This window comes from Athene cunicularia (assembly GCF_003259725.1).
Source record: "Athene cunicularia isolate RWA chromosome 1 unlocalized genomic scaffold, athCun1 chr1_part1, whole genome shotgun sequence".
Classification (NCBI taxonomy): domain Eukaryota; kingdom Metazoa; phylum Chordata; class Aves; order Strigiformes; family Strigidae; genus Athene; species Athene cunicularia.
The window spans coordinates 17,743,062-17,759,486 of record NW_020799091.1 but is presented as its reverse complement, the minus strand read 5'-3'; the positions used below and the strand labels follow the sequence as shown (position 1 = coordinate 17,759,486).

General features: G+C 42.7%; 1 protein-coding gene across 8 annotated transcripts in view; it reads right to left on the bottom strand.

Moving 5' to 3' along the window:
* Positions 1-16,425, bottom strand: part of ZMYM2 (zinc finger MYM-type containing 2) — a 98,256-nt gene extending 81,831 nt beyond the window's left edge. For 4 of the 8 annotated variants that reach the window (XM_026841156.1, XM_026841226.1, XM_026841216.1 and 1 more), the window contains exons 1-2: positions 16,397-16,425; positions 16,015-16,072 (exon numbers count right to left, since the gene is read on the bottom strand). The gene's annotated coding sequence lies outside the window, so the exon portion shown is untranslated. Of the gene's footprint in view, positions 1-16,014; positions 16,073-16,396 lie in introns of those variants that run through there. The other 4 variants (XM_026841187.1, XM_026841206.1, XM_026841167.1 and 1 more) reach the window with 2 other exon arrangements.

Here is a 16,425-nt window from a genome sequence, read left to right as displayed (position 1 = left end):
CAAATCACTGGTGTGTTATCAACACCTTTCCATCTCAGTCAGATCCAGTACAATCTCTATCTCTTTATTCCATACCATTTGCATCATGCTGAAGTCCCACATAATTTAATAATAACATATATATATATATATATGTATCTTGTAACCATTCCACTGTGCTTCTCTCTACTTGAAATCCCTTTTTACCAACACTTACAACTTTAAAATACATACTTTAACTATCTCTATACCCAACATAGATTTATATATTCTCATTAACTACTATCCCCTGTGCTTTAACAGGCACACATTACTTTCCCATTCGATGGGGCTTCTCTACTCCTCCAGAGGTTCAGAACAGGCTACAACATGGGCCCCATCTGTCAAGATAGGTGTTCAGGACAGGAGAAGCAGTATGTTTGATTGTTGGGCACCACCACCGGTTTGTGTCATCACTGTACTTGCCTGATTCCTTGCAAAAACCCCATTTTTCATCTGTTCAGGTCATTTCTGTCACATTACTTCCTACAACATACAACTCACATCACACATTATTTTTCCCCCCAGTGTCAAATCTCCTTGAGGCACACATCAGGCCTCCTCACCTTTCTACATTACACACCAAGTACACTGTCCCAATCTAATGTTGGGGGAGGTTTCAATATGATCCAAGAGCAAGGTTAAGACACAAAGGAGATCAAATGCCATAGATCCAAAACAGGTTTTATTATTAAAAGTGAAGAGTGGTAGCAATAGGAGAGAATGGAAGGAAAAGACAGAAATCAAGCAAGCATCCAGAATAGAGTTGCAAGAATAGTCACCACCATGGATCCAGCAGCATCCCGTTGGTCCTGTCTTCAGTTACTCAGTGGTGGGTGCACAGACAGCAAAGTTCTCTGTTGCCTTTTGAGCTCATTTTATCAGCTGATTTGCATAATAGACAAAGAGAGACAGGTATTCCCTGAACTCATTTCCACAAGCAATTGTGTAGGTGGTCATGCTCAACCTGCCCACCTTTGGTTTCACCTCAGTTCCCACAGATCTGCTGACTTTATGCTTCTTGAGCAATCATCTGGCTTCTGGGGCAAAAACGATCACCTTTTAACAGTTCTTATCACCTACTCTCTGCTGAAGTCACAAAGTCGTTTGCAAGGTATGCATGGCATCTGGCATACACAACAGAGCCACAAAAGTATCAGACTTATAAAATGGAGCTGGTGATCAGCACTCCTGCTTGATGAGAAACACCTGGTTTCACTCAGTCCACGCTTCCCCCTCTTTGAGGCTTATCTAAAGAGTCTGTCAATACAACTGCAGGGAAGGGTGCATCCTTCAATACACTCCTGCTGCCCTGGGTGACATTACTTAGATTAATTACAAAGGCCACAGCTAGTCCTTGATGAATGTTCGAGGCATTACTGACACCACCCCATGATTCAAAGCACACACACACACAAGCAAGTTTTGAGACAATCTACTGACATTTCTGTTTCACATACACCCAGGTCCTTGAGCAAAGACAATCCTACAATAGGTCTGCTTTTTCCCATGGGAGGAGGATCCACACTGCCTTCCCCAGCCACTTCCCTATGCATACTACATGGTCCTTATCTCCTCCCACTGTATGTAAAAGCTTTGTTTGGGCAGGAGCAGGGCACTTAGCTCATCCTCTGGTGTTAACCAGCCAGATGGCTTGTGCTGAATTTGTATCCCAGTACTTCATGCCCCATCCATCGTTCAATGTTCTCCAACACAGTCTTTAACAGTCTGTTATCTCTCTCAGTCTTTCCAGAGGCTTGTGGGTGATAGGGGAAGAGATACACTCACTCAATGCCATGTTTCTTTGCCCAGGAATTTGATGTTATTTTAGAAATGAGTCCCAGTTCTGATTCAATACTTTCTGGGGCACCATGTCACCACAAAAATTGCCTTTCAAGGCTTAAGATCTTACCCTAAGAGGGTAGTGGCATGGTTTATAGGGTATGTTTCTAGCCAACAAGTAGTTACTTCCACTATGTGGTAATGTTCATGGCAGTGGTTCAATATAGACAATTTCCCACACCTTGCCATATTGAAAACCCAGCTACTGTCCTCTATTCCAGGGAGATTTTACTCATGTGGCTCAGTTGACTGCAGTATGTTTCACATTCACAAGTGACCTGTGTGATGGCCTCCATGGACAGTTCTACCACTCAATCATACGCCCATCTGTATGTTGCATCTCTCCCTAGATGTCCTGCTATTTCATGGGCCCACTAAGGTAAAAATAGCTCACTCTTACACTTCCAGTCCAGGTCCACCTGAGCTACTTCAATTTTGGTAGCCTTGTCTACCTGTTCATTGTTCTGATGTTCTTCAGTGGCATAGTGTTTGGGCACATGAGCATCCATCTACATGATGTACCTTTAGAGCCATGTTTTCTACCCAGGTAGTCCTGCCACAGCGCAGCAGCCCAGATGGGTTTACACCTGTGCTGCCAAGTGGTCGTCTTCCACTGCTGCAGCCACCCCCATAGGGCATTAGCCACCAACCAGGAATCAGTATAGAGTACTGGCCACTTTTCTCATTCAGCAATCTCTAGGGCTAATTGGATGGCTTTCACTTCTGCAAATTGACTTGACTCACCTTCTTCAGTTGCCCCAATGACTTGCTGTGTGGGACTCCACAGAGCAGTCTTCCACTTGTAATGGTTTCCCACCACATGACAGGATCCATCAGTAAACAAAGCATAACTCCTTTCATCTTCTGATAACTCATAATAAGGTAGTTCTTGGGCACAAGCCACCTCCTCAGGCACTGCTCAAAAATCTCTGCTCTCTGGCCAGTCCATGATCTCTTCCAGGACTCCTGAATTGTTGTGGACAGTTTTATATTTCCCCAGACAGTTTCTTCAGTCAAGCTCATTGCATGATCAATGCTATCCATTTATTCCATGTAGTGCTGGTCACGTGATGTGTAGCGGGGATGTCTCCTTTGAACATCCAGTGGTAGCATGAGTAATCACAATGCCAAGGAGATATGCTCCTGTACCAACAACTTCTGAAGCAACTCAAACCCCCTCATATACTGCTAGCATCTCTTTTTTTCAGTCAGCTTCTGATTCCAAATACCCTTGGCTCCAAAACCCTAATGATCAATCTTGGGCTTCTCCTTAAGTTTTCTGCCAGAGGTTCCAGATGAGACCGTGCTCCCCAGCTGCAGAGTTAGAGTACATTTTGCACAGCTGGTCCTGTCCAGACAGTCCAAGAGCTACAGCACGAGCCATTTCCTGCTTGATATGCTCAAAGGCTTGTTGTTGCTCAAAGCCCCACTCAAGATGCTCTTGTTTTTCAATAGAGAGGGTTCATAAACTTGACTATAACCTGGAATATGCATTCTCCAGAACCCCACAAGGCCAAGGAAAGCCCGTGTTTCCTGTTAGCTGGTGGAAACATAGTTGCTGACCACATCCACAGGCACATGACAGCATCCATCCTGCCATTTATTCCCAAGAACTGAACCTCCTGTGCAGGTCCTTTGACCTTACTTTTCTTTATGGCAAAACCAGCTTTCACAAGAATATGAATTTCCCCCCCCCCCCTTCTCAAACACTTCTGCCTTGTTGTCTTGCATGATGTCACTGACCTATTGTAGATGTTCACAGGCATCACCTTCTGCCAGTGCAGTCTGGATTAGTCCATGACAAATGGTAAGGCTGTGCTTCCACCCTTGGGGCAGTCAATTCCAGGTGTACTGGACACACCTCCACATGAAAGCAAACTGTGTCCTGCATTCTGCTGCCGAAGGAATTGAGAAAATCCACATTGGCAATGTCAGCTGCAGCATACTGCCTGGCTGCCTTCGACTCCAGTTCATGTCTGATACACCAACACTCAGTGGTGGCATCACTTTGTTCAGGCCACGATGGTCTGTTAACCTCTACCCTCCACCAGACTTTTACACTGGCCATATGGGATTATTAAAAGGTGAGTCTTGCTGATGACTCCTTGGCTTTGCAGTTGATGAATCAGCTCATGGATGGGAGCCAGGGAGACTCGGCTTGCCATCAGTGCACCATCTTGGTAGCAACTGGCACCTGCTCTTCTTCAGGTCACAGCAATCCCACAATGAAGAGATCTTCTGAGAGGCCAGGAAGGGTAGATCACTATCTGATCCTGTGTCCACAGTAGCTACATACCAAAAGCCCATCAGCACGCCTTGAAGTACCCTCTCCTGACATAGTCTATGCCAAGAATACAAGGGGGCTGGTCACAATGGGGTGCTTTTCCAGCATGTCCCCTGTTAAGCTCACCTCAGCCTCCCATACAGACAATTCTTGGCATCCCCCTGTCACTCCAGAGGTCCAGTTGAGTTCTGTGCCCCTGTACCCTGATGGCAACAGCATACACTGTGCACCTGTGTCTACCAAAGCTTATACTTCTGTGGGTCTGATGTGACATGCCACTGAATCCACACAGTCCAGTATATCCAGTCATCTCTTTCCTCTTTCTGGACAAAGGCAGGGACCTGTTCCTCACTGTCTGACCCATGCACGGCTAGACCAGAAGTCCCCTCACCAGGATCAGGGGATGTGATTTCAGTTCTTCTATGTCTGGGAGATCAAAGATTGCCTTCTTGTGTCTCTACACCGATTACACTGACATCTTTCTTGGGTGATCCTTTAACAGCTGTCTTCCCTCTCAGTTAGTGTACACAGATGTCCTGGTTCAGCTAGGATAGGGTTAAGTTTCCCCAGCAGAGAGAGAGGGAGAAGGGATCTCCAGCCAGGTTATTCATACCATGCTGAGGTCAGGTCCGGGCACGGGAGTGCAGGAACTTTTTCCTTTGTGGCTTTGGTGACGAGGAGCACACAGCAGGCTTGTTCCGTAACCATTTGCGGTATTTCTCTGTATATCTTTTGTCTTGCTTACTGTTATTGCTGTTTATTGTTATCATTGTTACTGTTGTTGTTCAGATTGTTTAATCACACTGTTGTATTAAATTTCTTCTTATTTTAACCCAGGGTTTGTGCCTCACTGCCAGCCTGACTGGCTGAGGGTGGGGGAGGGGCAACGGCAACATGGTCTCCAGTCCCAGCAGGGCTTAAACCACCACAGTCTTACAGCTTAAAGGTGGGTTCACCATCCCACTTCATGTCCTCCCCCTGGTCACACAGGAAGAAACAGAGTGCACCATGCACCTGGGGCTCCCTTTCCCACCAACTGGGGCAGGAAGGAACTCATTTCCTGAGGAGCCCCTGACAGAAGGTGCTGTTCCATACAGCGGACATACAGCGATTTTTTCCTAAGTTTTGGAGCCAATACACTCTCTCCACAGTTAGCCTATCCGTACCTGGGCAATGTATTGCTGCCAGACTGTTAAATATGACACTGGGGCACTCTGAATCACATTCATCCACATGATTTGTATGCACAGGACATCCTCTGGATCTTGGAAGACCTCATTGTTGTCTAGATCACTGTAGATGACTTACAGCACTACTAATTCTCTTAGGTAGTGGATATCTTCATTTGCAGTAGTCCACTTTCCCGTGGAGTTCATAAAATCTTCCTTGAATGGATATCTTGCCCTCACATTTGAGAGAAGCCATCTCCAGAGACCGCAAATTGCTGCCTCTTTTCCAATTTCTCAATTCCTCAATTTCTAGCAAGGGATCTTAGCTGTTGGGCTTCCTTACCTTCCCATTTTTGATCATCAGCCACATTATCCCAGCATCAGACCAGCCAGGCAGCAGTCTGCTCACCTGGCTGGTGGCTGTGATCTTTCCGCATGTCCCAAAGTTCTGATGAGGTCAGGGACTGGGTAGTTCCCACTTCCCATCTGAGTTGTCTCATTGCTTCCTCCAATTTCTGTGTCAAAGAACTGGTTTCTTCACCAAACCTTTCCTCCTCTTCCTCCTCCCTTATCAATCTATGATATGGAACTGTTGTTCTTGTCCACTTGTTTCTTCTTCACTACTGGGGCAATGACTGCAGTTGTTGCTTGGGTCCTTATCTCAACCATGGTGTCCTCAGACACAGTTTGGATCCCTGCCTCAACCAGTCCTTTGAGGGTACTGAACTGGGGCTGGACAGGCAAAGAACTGGGCCCCAGTAAAGTACTAGAAGCTGTTGGTTTTCACTAGGGTAGGCCTTCTATTAGGTGGTACGTCAATTTGTCAGAGTTGCTTGCCTGTTCAGGTGTGAAGTCCCAGGTTATGGAAGGTGATAATCACTGTAGGAATCTGCCCAAATCCTTCTACACACCCTGCCACCCAGAGACTGTCTGTCTCAGGGCATGTTTCAGTATCACTTCACCCAAAACTTGTCTTCTCTTACACCAGGACAAGACTAGATTCCACAAAACCTGTAATATGCCAACAGTGTTAATTAGTAGTATTAAACATCTCACAGAAAGGTAAACAAGGACCTCAGGAGCCTGCATAATAAAACCATCCACATAAATGCTGGCTAAAGGAGATGTACTCCCTCATCTTCTCCATAAGATAGCTGCCCCAGCACAGCAAGGCCATCAGTACCAGGGAAAAGCACCCAGACATTGAGGCTGCCCCCTCCCAAGATCTTGCCCACCCCTGGTCTACTGGTGAGGAGGAATGTTGGAGAGACAGTCTTGATGCTGTTCCAGCACTGATCAGCTGTAGCCAAAACACTGGTGTGCTTTCAACACCTTTCTAGTGACCAATACAAAGCACAACACTATGAGGGCTGCTATGGGGAAAAATTAACTCCATCTCAGCCAGACCCAACACAAGGACCAATGAAGATTAATTGAAAATTCAAATATATTAAGACCCATCTTTTGCTAGCATTCAAGAAATTGAGACAGTAACACACAAAACATATAATCCCTTTAAAATAGCATTTAATTACAGGTTCTTGGAAGCATGGTTGGCAGTTCTCTGTTAAAAAATGTAGTATTACAGCAAACGATGCAGATTTTGTATAGATACTGATGAGAAAAGGCTCTATAACTAAGCAGATATTCTATTTCTCTATTTGACATAAGTAGTTGCACTGACTATATTTTTGATACAAGTGTGTTATGCTTACAGTGACTATACTAATCTGTAAGCACCTTAAATATCTAAGTAGCATGCAATCCTTCAAATTTGTAAAGTTAGAAGAAATTGGGGGTACAGACAATTATGTATAAACCAATCAAATCTAAAAAAAACCCCAACACCAGAGACAGGAAACAGGAGGAGTAAAAGGATGAGATCTACTAGATCTAAGCATCCTGTAGAACTACACGTTCAGAAACAGATCAATTTATTAACTGCAACAATGTTGATTTTGTTAAAAAAGCTTCCCTGTAAAATATACTTTTTTCAAAAAAAAAGTAATTGCATTTAAGATAATTTTAAGAAGCAGTTTTTACACAATATTTCATGCATTCACATTTTATTAATAATTTTACCCAGACAGCATAAATTCTTAATTTTGTGCTATTGGCAAGAGAAAAAATGTTCAAATTAACTTAAAGAACTGCATATCAATGGAGCATGATATGGTTCCATGGCTCCATGAAACCTGCAGTGTTTAAGCTAAGTCTGAAATGAGATCCATCTTTGAAGTTTCCAGGTTGTTAGGGTCATATCCAACAGAGCATTGAACATCTATAACAGTACATATTTCTCAGTCTCTCTGGAACGCTCTTCCAGTGTTTGATTATCTTAGCTATTTAGAATTTCCCTTGCTGCAACTTAAGCCCACTACCTGCCATCTTATCAACATGCATCTCTGAGAAGAGGTTGCCTTCATCAGTATATTACATAACAGGATCTACCTAAAATTGGACTCAACATGCAGCTGTAGCCTCCCAAGTGGGGAATAATCACTTCTCTCAAACCACTGGCTACAGTCTTGCTTAATTCAGCTAAGTTGTTTGCATTCATCCCTGCAAGGGTGCGTTATTCACATTCAACTTGCTGGAATTATTCACATTCAATAACCAGGAATTCTCAAAGCTGCTTTCTATCCTATCAGTGCCCAGCCTGTACCATTCCCATACATTTTGGAAATGAAGACACTGAACTAATTGCTAGCAAGGATTTTAATGTTATTATTCATTAGTGCTTCCTCCTGTTTGGCTAGGTTTTTAAAAAATTGTTTTAAAATAACATGCAGTCTACATTTGTAATGTGCAGTCCATGAAACAAGTAACTCTACATAGATAACTGGTAACCGCCATGACTAACGGCACACCCAGTTTCTCTGTGCCTGCACAAATTTTTTTTACCGATGCTTTTAAATCCTTTCCTTTTACTTTTGTATGTTCTTAGAAAGAGGAAAAACTGTCATGCCATAGTTTGCAATTCAACAAGAAGGTTGTAGATAGACCAACTTTATTGTCTCCAACAATAACTAACATCAGCTAGTAGTCTCAACCAGATTTTTCATCCCTGAGAAAAACCCAAGTATCGGCTAAAACCTAGTATTTTTGGCCCAGTATGGATAAGCTTAATTAACACAATTTACTGCAGTGACTAACATTCACTGCATCTAGTAACTCAGAACAAGGAAAACCAAATTTGAAAGAGTATGTGAATACTATGCTACATATAGGAGGGAAACTCACACAGACCAAATAAACAGCAATGAACCTACAGAATAACACAGGAACGAAAATCTTATCATACACAAAATGAGATGAAGCAGAAGAAAAACAAAAAACAAAGAAACAGCACAAAATAGTTGAAGTTCTATGGTGAAGCAAGGTTGACGGGAAATGGGATCCAAAGCAAGAATGGATACGATCAGCAAGGCAAGTATGATAGGTTTTCACAACTGTGCTCACTGGTTGGCTGCAAGTTACATTATGCAATCAAGACTCCAGTTTATCGAACTAGTTTTGAAAAGTAAAAGGTAGTTTTATTTTTAAACATATATTTATTGTATTTGGTAAGGCTGCAGTTTCACAACAGTAAACCACATCCAGTCTAGGACAGGACTACTGTGGTTTTGAATTCCCACTCCTCTCTCCCACTTTCTCCAGCACAACTCTTTCTCCCCAGCTGTTTATGGGTCCTAACTGCCATGGAGCTAATGTGGTAGAAAGCTGAAAAACAAAAAACAGAGCAAACACCCAACACCTACACAGCTCCCCCCCAAAAAAGTTCACTGTGATGATTCATGGAGCTAAACCAATTCCCCAAAAAACAAACAGAAAAAGCCAGCATTGATACAAAGAAGAGAAGACAATGACAATGCTAAGTTAGGGTAGTTTAAAGGGTCATGCTACCAAGCATATATGCTTACTAGAACTTAAACCCATGAAAAATACACTATATAGCATTTGTTTTAAGCCAATATTTTGTCTTTCAAGTCCAAATCTACAACGGGAATAAAGACCTGCAGAATGTAAAGTATATTCCAAGGGGGAAAAAAAAAAAATCAAATTACTATTTAATTTTCTTAGTGGGGAGCTTTTCAAATCCTCTTTTAAACTTTTGCCTATAAAAAGAAAATCATGTCTCAGTAAGTTATTCCAACTCTTAGTTATCCTGCCTGCTGAAAGACTACGCACTGTTCCCCATCTGAATGTTTATTGCTTCAGCAATATCACCACTGAGAAATTAAGTCTTTAACATCGGGGGGGCACCCTATTATCTAATAGGTTATTGGGCACACAGTCTCTCCTAGATCAGGATTAAGTCACACCCTAATCTATTCTCTTTTAATTGAGGAACAGACCGAATAAAGTCTGTTAATAAGAAGGAGTGATAAACACGCTAAGTCATTCTTATAAGTCTTCTCCAAACTCTTAAATTCTTTTTAATTATTAAAAAATGCTGGACTTAGATCATAATTGTTGTACTACACACAGTATTAGTCCAACCATCTCAATATTTCTGTTTATTAATTCTCTGGATGGAAGTATACATAATGATGACCAAACACAGTGACACGGCAACAATTCCAAGACATATCCAACATTTGTGTCTGGTAAAAAAACCCAGACAACCAACTTCTGATGCACTCTCCATTTTCTGTCATTTCTAAGTTGCAATTGTTTTTTTTTATTGCATGTATTACAGAGAACTTCTTACCTGGCCTTTCTAGATACTACTTAGTTTCTTTAATGAGGCACCATCTACCAGAACAGAACATCAACTTCTGAATGAACATTTTTCAAAATTAACACAACCACCACCACAAGCAAACCAAAGTAAACACCACCACCACCACCCCCCAACCCAGGCACACAGAAATAACAGCTGTTAATTCAAAAGATGTCTGGTAAATTCTTTCAGCTTAATAAGAATTGTTAAAACGTATAAAGATTGGTAACGTTAATCATCAATTCTTGCTTGAACAAAATTATGAAATTATTTCAGGTTAAACAGAACACTAGGTCATCTTCCCCTTACCACACACATGTACACATAAAAAAAAAAAAAGGGAGAAAAAATACACTGATAACTACATCCATATGTTGCCACTCATCACAGGCCCCTAGGAGCCAAAGTTACAGACCGCATATTATGCTAGCCACTGTACACACACAGAGTAAGACTATCCAAAGAGCAAACAACCTAAACATAAGGGACAACAGATAGAGCAAGACAAAAAGGAGAATACAAGCAAACAGCCCCACCATAAACAATGGTTAGAATGAGTTCTTGTTGTAGGGATGGTGTGTTTGAGTCCCAAGGTGACAAGAAAGGTGGTGGTTTGGTTTTTATTAGGCTTTGTTTCCTAACCTTAGCTGCTTTTGCACTGCCAGGTTGCAGCCGCTTTAAAGGGTGCACACAGTGAACTTCTACAAGCATGAGGAACATCACAGGAGAATGAACAAAAGTGTTTAACTGCCCATGATGTCACTTTCTAAACAGCACTTAAAATCTCATTAACAACAAGAAGATAGATAATATCCCTCACAGCTAAACCCCAGCTTTAAATTAAAGTAACCTGTTACTTCTACAGCCATAAAAATACAACGTGCAGAAGGACCAGACAGTCAAAGCAGAAGACGAGGAAAGCACTCCTGTTCAGGATTCTGAATCCCTATCAACAGGATCACTTTGACCACAACCCTAAGAAAAACTATTACCACAAGATACAGAGACCAAAGGCAAAGTATGAGATTCAGTCACGTGATCTATTAACACAACTATATAACCAACACTTAATTGTTTATTAACAATTAAGAGACTGCTTACCACGTGGAAGAAATCTAGTCTGTTAAAAGACCAGCATGTGCTGTATATAAAACAAGACTAGACTACGGGCTTAAACCAAAGACCTCACGACAATGTTGTCCACAATTGACAGACAGCACAGAGTTTTCCTTTTGGGGACGAAGGATTGCCTTTCTGATAGCAGCCTGAGCTAAAGGTCAGACATCACAAAGAGAAGTCAGAAGCACACACAGATTTAGCTGGTAGAAGGCAGCAAGTCCAGAAGAGTGGGAGACTTGAAGGTCATCCATACAGAGATGATAGCTGAGTTTATGAATGAGATTAACAGAGTAACTTTTAGAGACATCTGATGTACTACTAAGGGTAAATGCCAAACTGGAGGGTCTTACAGCGATCTAAAGACAAGGAACTCCAGGAAGAACTTAAGGTTTTCACCAAGCTTAAACTTTCAAGGAGAGGGGGAAGGGAAAAAAAGGCATAATTGAATCACAAGTGGGTTTTTTTAAGCACAAAACTGAATTATTCACAAATTATTCACACTTATTCACTGATAATTCACAAAACTGAATAATCTGTTAATTTTATTTATGTTGTAGTAAAATCTGAACTTGTCATCTTTATTATAGTCACTGATTGAAGTAATTTTGTTTTCTTACTCCAACTTGCAATCAAAACAACTGTCATCATTGACATTTCCAACCCATGAGATACCTCAGATAAAGGCATGAGAATCCCTCACTGGACGGTTGTTTTAACCTGTCTATAATGGACAGTCATTGATCTCATCTATTGCAACTGTTGATGTTCTCATCTATACTGATATATAATCACATTTTTTGTGTGTGCGAATCCTATTGACCTCTAGTGGCAGTTTCAGAAAATAAATATGGTTATTGTCTTAAAATTGATAATTTCTGGTAGATCACAGAAGACAAAAACCTTTTGCCCAAACAAATTAAGCATAAATAAATGGCATTGAAATCACAGAATTATTCAGGTTGCAGAAGACCCTTTAGTAAACCTAGCACTGCCAAGTCTACCACTAAACCATACCCCTAAGCACCACATTTACACATCTTTTAAATACCTCCAGGAAGGTGACTCAATCACTTTCTTGGGCAGCCTGTTCCAATGCTTGATAACCCTTTTGATGAAGAAATTTTTCCTAGTATCCAATCTAAACCTGCCCTGATACAACTCTGGGCCATCTCCTCTCATCCTATCACTTGTTACGAGGGAAGAGACCAACACCCTCCTCACTACAATGTCCTTTCAGATAGCTGTATAGGGATAAGGTCTCCCCTGAGCCTTCTTTTCTCTAGGCTAAACAACCCCGGTTCCCTCAGCATCTTCTCATAAGACTTGTGCTCTAGACCCTTCACCAGCTTTGTTGCCCTTCTCTGGACACACCTCATTGTCTTTCTTGTAGCGAGGGGCCCAAAACCCAACACAGTGTTTGTTGTACTTGGCCTCACCAGTGCCAAGCACAAAGGAACAATCAGATCACATCCCTGGTCCTGCTGGGCACACTATTTCCGATACAAGCCAGGATTCTATTAGCCTTCTTGGCCACCCAGGCACACTGCCAGCTCATATTCAGCCAAGCCAACCAGAGCAGCAATGAATGCTCCTTAGCCATCTCAGTGGGGTTAAGGGATGGAGATCCACACAGCAGCAAAGATGCAAGGTTTGTTGATGCATTAAAAAAAAAAAAAATAAAAATCACAGAAGCACCTGAGAACAGTCACATGAGAACATGGGCTTCTACCCAAAAAAAGGTGGCAGGATCAATAGCCCAACTGAAGTATGTTTACACCAATGCATGAAGCATGGGCAACAAACAGGAGGAGTTGGAAGCCACTGTGCAGCTGGAAAACTTGATATAAAGTCAATATAGTCAAAGTGTTAACTGAAGACATACCACTTAACTGTATTCCAAAAGTCTCACACTGCTCCCTTCTACCTAAAGTTTCTCTTAGAACTCAAAGCACTGACAAACTTACAAATCTTGGTCCAAAATGAAGAATTCTAATACTACCATCTAACTTAAGCAGATCATTCATATACCAAGTTAGCATCTATTCCCAGTTAGATTTGCCACCAGCATGTAGGGTAGCTTTTCTTCCATATTTGTAGTCTAAGTCTCCTCTGAACTCTAACCTTTCAGAAACCCAATTGTACTCCTGAAACATTCACCTAGTAAGATTAAATCACTGAAAGGACACTGAAGTTAAAAAGAAGCTGCAAAAAAAGAGCTTTCAACAAACAACAAAAATCCTGTAGCATACAGGGCTACATGAGGCAAGTATTACCTCAAACTTCTCAGAAGGGGCAGCTTTACTAATCTTTTGAACTCATCTGAACTTCAAATTTCAATTCCTTACCAAGGCTAGGTTGAGTTCATGTTATTTGTGATGTACATGTCTTCTGGAAAAAAGAAACAGTTCTCCATGAACACTGGATTTTCCATTAGTAATAATACTTAATATAAATTCTTCATGGAACACATTCTGCTTTTGTTGTACATCCACTAGTTGTAAACTCTGACACAAGACAACAGAACTTCAGTAATTCTGTATTTAGAGCTTGAAAACAAAATGAAAACTACCATAACAATGCAAGAATGTTCATGACACTGCTGGACAAAAAAAAATAAAAGGAAAAAGAGTTGGCAAAAATCTGAAATAGGTTGTACCCATTTTGGTCCCACATCCCTTTGCATACTTAAACAAGCTCTGTACAAGACAGAAAAACTTGCTCTCACTTTTTCCCTGGCATTTGTACATTCTTGCTGATGCAAATCCCTCTTAGCATATTATTCCAGGGTAAGCAACAGTAGAATGCAATCATATATTTGGGGTCAAATAGGATTAATAACAGTAGTACAAGGCAAAGTTCTTTGATATGCTAATTAAGACAGTCTTTTATTAAAACAAGTTACTTAGTTTAACTACCTAATAATGTCCCATCACCTTTATTTCACAAATTGTGGCTGAGGAGTTTGGTTCCTAGAGCTGACCTTTACAGCAGCATTTCCTTATACAACAGCACAGCCTATCCCATGCCACAGGATACACTTTTTACCTCCAGTCACGTGCCAGAGAAAAGGCTGTACCACCACCACCACAGTTGGAGAAGGACAATGTGCCATCTACTAGGATGCTTTTGTGCAAGACCTTAGTGTAATTCACAAACCAGCTGGCAACTGCTTTACTGAGGTTTACTGACTCTTAATGATACAGCTGTTCTTGGCAGTATTCTCATCTTTTCATAGACAGCCACACAAAGCTTCAATAATTTTTTCAAACCAGCTCCAATACACAACATCCTTTTTCACTTGCTTCCAACATAACTGCCTCCCTCCTTTCAAAGCCCTATTCGCCTTGATCACTCTTAGATGTAACTTTTCTAACACAAAGAAGCATCTGAAAAAGCAGAACAGCTGTTAAGACTGGAATGTGAATCAGATGTAAAATTAGATGGTGGCCCTAGATCCAAGACATGGTAAGAGTTAAAAAATTACAGCTAAAATTTGAAAATTACAGTAGTAAGTCAAAGTTTAGAACAGACTGTTTTATTAATGATAACAGGCCATACAAACTCTTAGCATCTGTCATGAAGTTGGTAATTTCAGAAGCTCAGAAAAAAATCCAAATCTGATGCCTTCCTCCTGAGCAGTGAGGTTTTGCAGAGAACCACTTATTATTTGCACATGTAAGCCACCAAAAAGTGACAAAGAAAGTTGCAAGCTATGCAAATCTGGGAAATCTACTATGTAGAATGGCAAGGAAGGAAAAGAGGGGGAAATGTATTTCAAGATGTAAGTGTTGGGGAAGACTACAACACCTGAATCCCTCCCATACCAAGTGCCGAGCCCAGAGTGCAAGAGAGGCACTGCCTTTTTGTTTTGTTCTCTGGCTGCACGTTACCACCGGCCCGCCGCGCTTGTCGCGGCGGCCTCTGGTGGCGACAATCCCGCGGACGGCGGCCGCATCCCGACTGAGCGCCTAAACCTCTCCTACGCGCACACCACCTTACTTTCTCCTTTGCTGCGCTACTTTGCGATTTCAGAATCCCATGTGCAGAAAAAAAAATTTATTAAAAGGGTCACAAACCAGAGTGAAATTACACCACAATCCTACAGACAAGGATTGGTCATTGGCCTCTCCTTAGCCGACCTAACACCCAACGGAGACCACAGTCTCCTTTGAAAATCCCACACAGATTAAACACCAAAAATGCTATTAAGTAGCTGTGAGTTCCCCCAGTGACCTCCAGCTTCTTGGGGAAGGAGCAAAGCAGATGGCTCAGAAGCCCCACCAAGACGCACAAACTGCCAATGGTGCCCAACAAAATCACCCAATCAAATCTGTGGGCCTAAGGAACCAGCCTGAGAACACAAAAGCGACACATTGGAGTAGGCACCACAAATTGCTGGGTTATTTTAAAGCTCTCATTCCTCTTCTTAGCTTCAGTATATATGCAGGACATAGGATGGGAGAAACGGGGGCAAAAAAATTTCAAGATGGCTAAAGGTGTCTCGTCATGGATTTTAATACACGTTCTAAAACTCTAGAGGGCACCCAAAATATGCCCTCCCCCTCCCTCCTGAGCCGGGTAACGTGAGCAGCGGCAGCAGCCCGTCGTCTGCTTGCCGGAGTTGGTATTGCAGGAGCGATGTCTGCAGCAGCAGCGCCCACCCCGAGGAGGAGCCGCCTCACAGCCATTACTGGGGCTTCGCCCCAGGGCAGCAGCTGCTTGGACCCAGGAATTTCCCCACCCAACCCTGGAGGCCCCTCCTTCTACCTCTGCCCCGGGAGAATATGGGGGGGTGGGTCAAGCCCTCCCGAAGCAGGTCTAGCAGAGGCAGAAACAGATACGTAAATAGCACTCACAATGGAGCTCCCTCTCCTTGTTGGTCTCTGCCAAGGCTGCACCAAACTGGGCTGGAGCCTACGGGAAAGACATGGGGTTAACGTGGGGTAGCGAGGGGCTGGCAGCGCCCCCAAGCAGCATTTCCTCTGCCTGGCCAGGGCAGGTACCGCCTGCATCACACACCACTTCCCTTTAATCCCAACCCTTTAAATAAATAAATAAATAAATAACTGCCCTCCCCGGGGGCGGTGGGGTACTCCCCGAGCGCACCCACGCCGCCTGCCCTCGCTGAAGGAAGGGGGAACGAGGAGCCGCCCCGGGCGCAGCTGCACCGGGAGCTCCTCCGCGCGAGTGCGGGGGGAAAAAGCAGCGGCGGCACCCACAGCAGGGAGCAAATATTACCTGCTAACTTGCCTAAGCAGCCCTGAACC